Source organism: Punica granatum, chromosome 4 (assembly GCF_007655135.1).
Source record: "Punica granatum isolate Tunisia-2019 chromosome 4, ASM765513v2, whole genome shotgun sequence".
Classification (NCBI taxonomy): domain Eukaryota; kingdom Viridiplantae; phylum Streptophyta; class Magnoliopsida; order Myrtales; family Lythraceae; genus Punica; species Punica granatum.
In genome coordinates, this window is record NC_045130.1 from 18661670 (window position 1) to 18671488 (window position 9819).

Genomic DNA, 9819 nt, shown 5'->3' on the forward strand with positions numbered 1-9819 from the left:
TAGGCACTTTGTTGTGTGATATCGTATTATGGATGTTCAATTTTGTCGATGAATTGATGAGATATATTATTATTTCATTATTGTGGATTAATCTAAATTTTGTTAATATTCTATTTGGCATGATTACTGATTATGTATGTGATATTTTCGATTTTATTTAGCGAGAAGAAAAAATTTACAGGTTCCAACAAGGTACCCGGAACTTGTGGTATAATACAGGTTCCGGATAGATTCCGGTTCCATGATTCAACCGGTTCCAAAATCTTGGAACCTGTCCCTTACAGGATAGGGTTCGAGTATTATGAAAAATACAGGGTACCCGGAACCGATCACTCCTACATATCTCATCCTGTTAATATATTTGCTCAGGTTAATAATATATTTCATGAATCATCAAGTTAGTAATAATAAAATATTGAACCTATTGCCCTAATTACCAATTGTCACAGCTGAGATATCGAGGAAGGCAAAATAACCACTTATAGTCATAGTTTGGGGGCCGGCCGGGCTAGCTATACCTTTTTTTTTTTTTTTTAATTATTGTACGGAACTGTGGCCATATTTATATTAGGGGTTTTTACTTAAAATGGCCCATGGTTTGTCCGTTTTATCAAATCTATCATATGCTTTTTTTTTGTCAATTCTATCACATGGTTTACGTTTTGCATCAAATCTATCCCGGCGTTATTTTTTCCGTCGACATCTAATGGCCGTGCTGACGTGGCACGTAGAGAGATAGTGGGCCACACTTGCCACGTAGGCGCCACGTCAGCACGGCCGTTAGATGTCGACGGAAAAGATAACGCTGGGATAGATTTGATACAAAAAGTAAACCATGGGATAGATTTGACAAAAAAACATTTGATAGATTTGACAAAACGGGCAAACCATGGGTCATTTAAGGTAAATACCCCATTTATATTATAGATTACGGAAATTTCTGCCGTTCCTAATTGTGAGGATGTACATCGCATTGTAGATATCATTAGATGAAGTACTAGGATATTGAATCCGGAAGTTACACGGATTTTATAAAGAAAATTTAACATTAGATATTAAGATAATTATTAATATTGAATTATAGTTTATATTAGTATATAGAAAATAGGAAAAAATTATTTTTATACTATAAAAACTTTATACGATAAATTTCATACCCACGCTAGATAATACTAATTAAAGAGCTCGTAAGCAAATAAGTCATGTAAAATATTTCATAGAGATAATCTCAATTATCAATTAAATTCATAATAAAATAATTATAAAATCCAAAAAACAACTCCTAGTTAGTTTGTTATTAATGAAAGATCAATAGTCATAGAATCTGAAAAATTTTAACTTAAGTATTCACAGTTGTCTTTTTCTCAGTCGTATTTCATATATTAAGTTTTATAAATTTGAATAATTTTAAATAAAATGACTAATCACTTCGATGAGAGATTTAATTAATTTAACTTTTATAAGGCTAATAATGATTTAAAATTATGTATTTTTATTTACTAATAAAGTAGCAATTGCTTATAAAATAACAATATGTAGAATTCTTTCTTTAATATTTCTTTTAGATATATTTTCTTTAATTACAATAGTGATTAATATTATTCTATTTCTATACAGCATACAAATTTATAAAACATTTACGATTCACACCTATTTCCTACTGAGATTTGTTGGACTTTTTACCTTTGGATTTAAGATTTTAATTCTTTGTTTTCTCAGTGGAGAATTTTTATATTTTTTAAAATTAATTATAGTTTCATTTTGAATAAAGTAATTTTCATAAACTATGCAGGATCCAAAAGTAAAGATAATTATATTGTCATTTTATGTGCATAAATAATTAATTAATTTACATAAATTTTATTTGCTATAATAAATTTTACATAAATTTAAAATGACAGGAGATTTCTATTGCATTACTCTAAATATATATTAAACTTTGTACTTGTAAGTTTTAGCTCGTTTGTAGATTGTATAATTAACCTATCATTTGGAAATTAATTTTTTACAAATAATATTTTGCGAAGAAAATTTTTCAGATTGAGTGAAAAAACGCTTAAACAACTTAATTCAAGTAAAGTTATTTTCTAATTTTTTATTTTTAAATAAACACAAAATTTTCCAGATTAAGAGAAAAATACTTAGATAAATTAATTCAACTAAAGTTTGTTTTCTAGTTTTGTTATTATTAAATTAAATTAAATCTAAATTAGATATAGAAGTAAATATTATTTAGATATTGATCATTCTAGCCCTATATCAATAAACATTTACCTTTTTAACAATATTGATCTTTTATATATATATATATATATATAGATAACGATATGATATTAAGTGATTGAAATATTTTTTATTGAAATATTTTTCTTACATTTTTGAATTATTTTCTTTATAATATATATAGTAAATTAATATATGAATTAGTAACAGTATTATCATTTTACCCCTATATTATTTCAACATTTTCTTTTCTATTCATATTTAATGCGTTGGTTACAAACTTTATATATATATAGATAGTTAGATGGATAGATGGTTCCTCTCAATGAAAGAAATAAATTATGATGACGGTAAACAGGGGCAAATGAACCATCCCTCTAAGGGGGCCGGCAGAAGTTCCCACGGATCATGCAATACAACCTAAATTTGGAGATTTTTTCTTTCTTTTCGGTGTGGCATGACCATATATTTAGGATGTCAATGGACCTTAATTAATTCAGATTTGAGATTAATCGCCCTATTAAAGGATAAAGCTTTCACTTGTGAATTTTCTTCATTCATAAAACTTGGATTTTTTATTTTACTTAAGAGAAATATAAGCACCAAATCACATGAATTGACCCATGTTGTTAATTTGCAAGCGTTTTAAATTACGTGGTCTTTGGCAATCGGCACAGATTAAGAGCATCCATGGCCAATTCAACCCAGCATTACTTGTTCTACTTAACTTGAAGCCAATAACTTACCCAAAAAAAAAAAACTTGAAGCCAATAATAGTCGAACTAGCTAATAAAAGGAATTTATTTTTTCCCTCAAAATTAGGTATGAGAGACATTGAATTCATTTCTATGTACTATAGAGCGCCGAATGAGCAGGCATAACTATTTGATATCTACCGCATCGATATCTACATACAATTATACAAGCCGGGTGGATGCGTCTTGAAACACCACATAGGGCAGAGGGATCTTTACATTGCGTGACCTTTCGTGTCACAACTAATAAGGATATGACAAGTGGTATAATATCATGCCATTATATCACTTTTAAAAATCAAAAGGGAAGACCATGAATCACATATTTATAATTTGCATTCATGTTGAATTAAATGTTATTATTGATATTTACAGTTTACAATAGGCGTGTCCTTGGGAGTCACCACCAATAAATGTGACAATTGATGGAATTTTGTGCCAAAACAAAGAAGGTTTCATTAATTAGGTGAGTCTTTTAGTTACATATAGAAGTTAGATATTGTTACAACACCTTAAAATTTCAACATATTTTTAATTGCATATAGAAGTTAGTTGCTCTTGGAAGATAGACCTTACGCTGATAATACGAAAAAATAGAACAAAAATTTTCAATATGACAGCCATTATTTTAGATAAATTTTATGATTGATTTGCAGCAATTATTTGATATTGCAGAACCTTAGATATGATTGATTTCAACAAATATTATTTACATAAGATATTATTTACATCTTGATCTTATATGGAGATGGAAATTTAAATTTTATCAGGGTAACAATTCTTGAGATTAGTATTTTTTATTTTTTATTTTGCTCATTTAAATAATGAAGAGCATTCTTGTTGACTCTAATTTGTTCACTTTGTCATCTATATAAATTATATTTCATAGTTATTGTCCCAATACTATCCAATCATTATATCCTTAACCCAAGAAATTAGCTCGCGCGTATGCACGGGCCTTTCAACTAGTCGTATTAATAGATGCATAAATTTATGGTTCATATGGTCAATATATAATCTTAGCATTTTCATGACAAGAGTTGTCCCCAATTATACATGTGATTATAGACCATGTTGGCACACACTTAAAAACCGACATGTCCTTTCACCATAATCAACATAACTTTATTGATATATATGCTATTCTTGCCCCAAAAAAAAGAAAAAATTTCCATTATTCATGTAGCCTGACGATAATGGAATCAATTCTCTGAAGAGGAAGATATCAAATCTCATTAAAAATGTAAACCCAGTAAATTTATCAAACGATTTGCCCCTCTTTTCTGAGACTCGTGGCACGAGACCCAAAAAGCATCTATCTGCAATATATTAGAGAGTTCACCCCCTATTTATTTGCTCAATAAAGAAAGATAACCTTAAATCTCAACAAGTTTGGCCGGATTTGTAAGTGGATATATAGTTGTCCACAGAAATATTTAAGATTCCAACTCTTATGGGGTCAGCTAGCAAGGATATTTTATCGTGGATCCCCTAAATCAAGTGTAAACTAAATGATACCTACACACTACACGGTAATATTTTACCAATTCGTTTATAACTAATGAAAGATAATCAACACATACGACGTGAATAAATAAATAAAACAAAAATATATGTAGCGAGTAGATTTATCATTATGAATTGCAAGCGAAAAATGATAATATTATAGTGTTATAAAAATGAGAATAATATCTTTTTATATAAGCAAAATGAAAATGTGAATAATATTTACATATGTATAAATCAACTTTAGAGATATAAAGGTGTAGGAAAAATTAAAACAAATAAAAGAAATGCGTAAAATAAAATTTTATGTCCGCTATTTATAGGATGTTTAGAAATATGAGTATGAAAAATATCTCGTATCTCGATGAGTTATTGTAATTATTGAGAAAATTTTTAATTTTCCAAAGAGGCTCATAATTATATGTTAATAATACTGACATATATGAGAAATTTGTTGTATATAATAAAAAGAATATAGAAAAAAACTCATTTAACCAAAATTGAAAAGTTAAATGCACGAACCTTCCAATTAAGAATTAAATTCTTTTAATAATCCAAAGGACGGCTAGCCACAAGTTGAGAGTTTTAAAAAGACAGCATCTCATAAGCTATGCTAAGCTTTTATATATTATAATTCATGGTTTGTTTCTAACTTATATACATAAATTGGATTAGTCAAGATACGCGCAAATTGATCTACACCCTCTTAACCGCAATATCAAAGTGAAAAAGAAATCAAAAGAAAACAAATCAAATTACACTTGTAATCATTTAAATTATAGAGAGCGAACAATTCTCTTAATCTGAAGCGAATGAAATGGTGATAGATTATATAGCTTAAGATGATCGCTAAAAATATTTTGTGTGACCTCAAGCATTACATTCTTTATTCCGAAATTCTGCATGATATTATAAGCACCTAGTTCCGGCCTGGACTATGATCATTGTTTAGGGAGCACATCAAATCAGAGAATAGATAAAGCACATGAGGATTACCTGTAAGAACACGGACTATCAAGAACAAATAGATAAGTTCTTGAGTGCTAAATACTTAATTTTATTATCCGTGCCCATTTTCATAATTTATATGAGTTAATTGGCAATATTCCTTTCTCCGAGGGATGCGCGTGTAAAACGGATTTTAAAACGTGACGCTCACTTTACGAAGATCTTCTTTTAAACTAATTGCTCGTATTTTTTGTGTGTAAAAAGGTATGATAAATTTTCTCTGATTAAAATCCTTATATTTTATCCAATATGGTAAGGGTTCGAGACGGAGAATAATGATATTCTCACGTAGTGAAATTATTCATGGAGGTGGTTTCTGCATAGAAAATATTTTCTAAACCCAAAGATATTTTCTAATATTTTTTTCCGTTCAAATGTACTTTAAAAATCCAAAAAATGGTGGAAATGCAATGTTTTTGAAAGTTTGGGAGTAGATATGTAATTTTGCTCGACTAAACCAATTCAATTCAACTGGTTCAAGTCAGCTTCCATTGAGGGGGAATTTTAGGATAGAGGCGCGGTTAGTTCATGTATCCTTCTACGGAGGCCCAGGTACTAACCGCGCCACGCGGTTGGTAACCGTGCCGCAGGGCGGTTGTCCCAACGGACAGATTCAGACAGCTAGACACATTCAGAGCTTTCAAATTGTAAAATTAAATTGTGTTTTCGTCCCTGAATAATCGATTTTTGCAAAATGACTCATGACTCCCTTATGCCTATAAATGGGGGGGGGGCGGTTTATTTTTAGCAAGAAAGGACTTTTGACAATTTATGTGCTGAAACTTTGCCAAAATTATCCCAAAATCTCTAATAACGCCTATAGTTCATAGATGTTTGTAGGATTTAGTGAGCTTGAGTGTGATTTCCCCCAATTTCGAGCTCGTGAGTCCGAACTGTGCCGAACTAAGGTGAGATAGGCTACTTTTCGCCTATGTCCAGAACTGGGATGGGGCTTTTTAGCTCTCATCTTGGTCAATTTGTGCTTAAGTAGGATAATTATGTGTATATTAGATGACTAAGTTGGTAAATTGTGTGATTTAAAACCTAAGTATCTTACTTAATTAAGATCAAACTCGGCTAATTAATTTTGATTGTATTCGGGAAAGACTAATTGCATGATTAATTGGACTTGATTTGGCGCAGATTGTGTCAATTTGTGCATAATTAGTTGTAATTAGTTATTAGTTATAATTAGTCTATGTATGTGCTAATTATGTTCTAATTGGGTTTAATATTTCTTAATTGCTCGTGTTGACATTTTGGTCGGGTAGTAATTAGGTCCAATTGGGGTCAATTAGGTGTAATTTGCCTCAATTCGTGTATAATCGGACTAATTATGACTTGGCTACATGTAATTATGCTTGAATTAGCTTAATTAGGTGAAATTAGCATGAAATTGGACTTTGTAACATTCTGAAATTTTTTGTAAAATAGGCTTAGATGAGTTATTTTGATGATTTGTTGCTTGATTGGGTCTAATCGTGCGTAATTAGCTTCTCATTGGTCGAAACCTTGATTATTTAGGTCTAATTAACTTTAATTAGCTCAAAATTGACTTCTTAAGCATGCTGAAAATTTTTGCTGAATTGATCCAAGTCCTAATTGATTGAACTAGGGGTCGTTTGGACCTAATTAGGTGCTAATGGATTGATTATTCATTCATCGTGTGTAATAAGGCCTAAGTGTGGTCAATTTTCTCAATTTGTATTTCAATTGGTGTATGAAAATCATGAACGTATGAATGATGTGTAGGGCCAAGTGGATGTAGGTCCATTTTAGTCCGATTCGCTTAATTAGAGTCTAATTAGGAGTAACTAGACCTGTTTAGGTAAAATTGACTTAATTAGTGTTTCGACCTTAGGAATCGGAATCCAATCGAGTCTAATTGAGTGTATCTAATCTTGATTAATGTAGGTAATCACCTTTGTGAGTGTCGGTCGAACTTTAATATGTCTAATTAAGTCAAAATTGGTCAAACCGTGAAATTGACATGTTAATTTGTAATAATAATGTATATTTGGCCTAATTCACTGGTTGAATTAATTAGTGATTTAATTAGGAGTCTTAGAACCTAGGAAGGTCTTCGTGATCTTAAGGACAGGTCATTAGGAACCCGGGGTCCCCTAGCCGGATTAAAGTCCATCACTAGACCTAATTGGATTCATGATTCAATTTCTTGTGTGTAAATTGATTAAAATGAATAATCATCTATATTGACACATGCCACGGGATTAAGAGAAATCAATTCACAAATTGAGTTTTAGGATTCAAATTGAAGGTCAAATTGACCTTGGGGATTAAGATAATTTTTTCATAGATTTTGGGGATTAATCGGCTAATTCACGTAAACATGACCATGTGAATAAAATCGGGAAACCGTGAATAAAATAAGTAGATATAGGAAATTAACTTAGAATTTTTCTATATTAGAGGCCCCAGACCCATTTTCCTCTTTTGGGTCACAGGTCCGTTTTTCGGCCCACTCGGTCTGTTGTGTGAAGTTAGCCTGAATGTATGGCTCATGTATGATCAGCTTGAAGGTATAACCCTTTTCATTGAGTCTGACTGTATAATTGTATAAGCATGTGTATCGTACGGAGTCTGTAATTCATTCTTTAATTTCCTTATACATTCGCGAATGTAGGTCCGATCCTAGGATTAAATAACTTGACTTTTATGAATAAAAAGTGTTGGAAATATTAGGAGCCCATGAAGGTACCGAAAGGACAAGTTCTTGACTTGAAGGCCTCTAATCTCGTAACAAATCCTCATATTCATTTCTCTTATTAGAAACACCGAGTCAAATTTAAATCCTTACGCAGTTAGTATCTTGACATCGAGTCAAATTCAAATCGTGTTTTCTCACGTGTAACAAAAGAGTCATACAATGTGAATCGTGATAATAATTTAAGCCACAAAAATATTTTCTCCTACATCCGTATGTATATCAAGATACTCATTTTTGCTTTTTTTGTTTATGTCTTTTCCGTTGAATGTGTTATGCGGGAACGGAAATAAAATCAACAACAACAATCTCTGTCACGACAAACAGAGCAAATTGTGGCTACGCTAAACAATAATATGGGCCGCTTTCTCGCTTTTGGATTGAGGCACAAGATGTGATCTCTGCCCTACCTTGATATTAGCACCGATACCTAAGCTCGTGCTAATCGTCCCATTGACACCTTCAGTCTCCTCTAGGGCATCACTGAACATTTCGGCTCGTACTCTAATCACCACAACTCGTCCTCCAACATCTGGACAATCTAAGCCCATAGCCTCAATGTGAGCAAGGCGTTAGAGGTAGGGAGTGGAAAAAATAAGCGACTCGAGGAAATGAAGGAGCCATGAAACTACCACAAGTTTCCCTAGAGAAGGAAGATCCTTGGCCTGAGCAAAACCCCTAAATGAGGAGGCAATCCCATCAGAGGCACAAATTCCATAATCGTAGAATTGACGGGGACAACATACCGAACCATGACTGTACGGTAGGCCGAGACTAAGGGAGGGTGTGAATATGCCCCTACCATTAAAGAGTATCACAACCTAAGGCATCTAACTCTTTAGCCAAAAAAGTGGGAATAAAGGAAGGGGCAATGTGCTCAATGGAAGAGTCACGAGAGCGTGAATGAACTCATCCTTCCTACATTTTGTGACTCCCTAGGCTGTTGGCAACTTGGCATCCTTAGGATGTCCTAATCCCGCCTTTACCAATCGTCTTCAACAATGGTGCCTCGACAAGGGTTTTTTTAGTCCAAGCTTAGGGATAGGAAAAACCGAGATGGAGGACCCTTCTGTTTGAACAGGGAATCATCCCCTACTTTGCCTCTTCTCAATGAGATAATCTTTTTGCCCCCTACACCAAAAATTTGGGGCAAATCTTTCTCCACTGTTATAGCTGCTCGTCCATACAGGGAAGCCACATGGTGAGATCAGGGAATTATCTATTCCTTTCATCACATTCTCTAGAAGATTTGCAAACTTCTCTTCAGGATTCCTTTTTCAAAAAAGTTGATGGCATAAAGACTTTGAAAAAAATATCATTTTTTAAAACCAATTTTTTAAGAAACAAAAATAAAAAGAATTCTTTTATAAAATCAATGTTTTTCCTGAAAATAATCGATTTGTTTGGAGGACCAATTTTTGAAAAAAGGATCTCAAAATTCTTTGTCGCCTTCTGTTTCAAATAAAAGTGTTAAATAAAAATATGAAATTTTTAATTAAAAAATCTCCAGTGATTGGTTAAAAAAAATATGGATTTGCTAATAAACAAAACTCTAATGTTTTGATAAAATTTGAGATTTCAAAAGAGAAGATTCCCATGTGT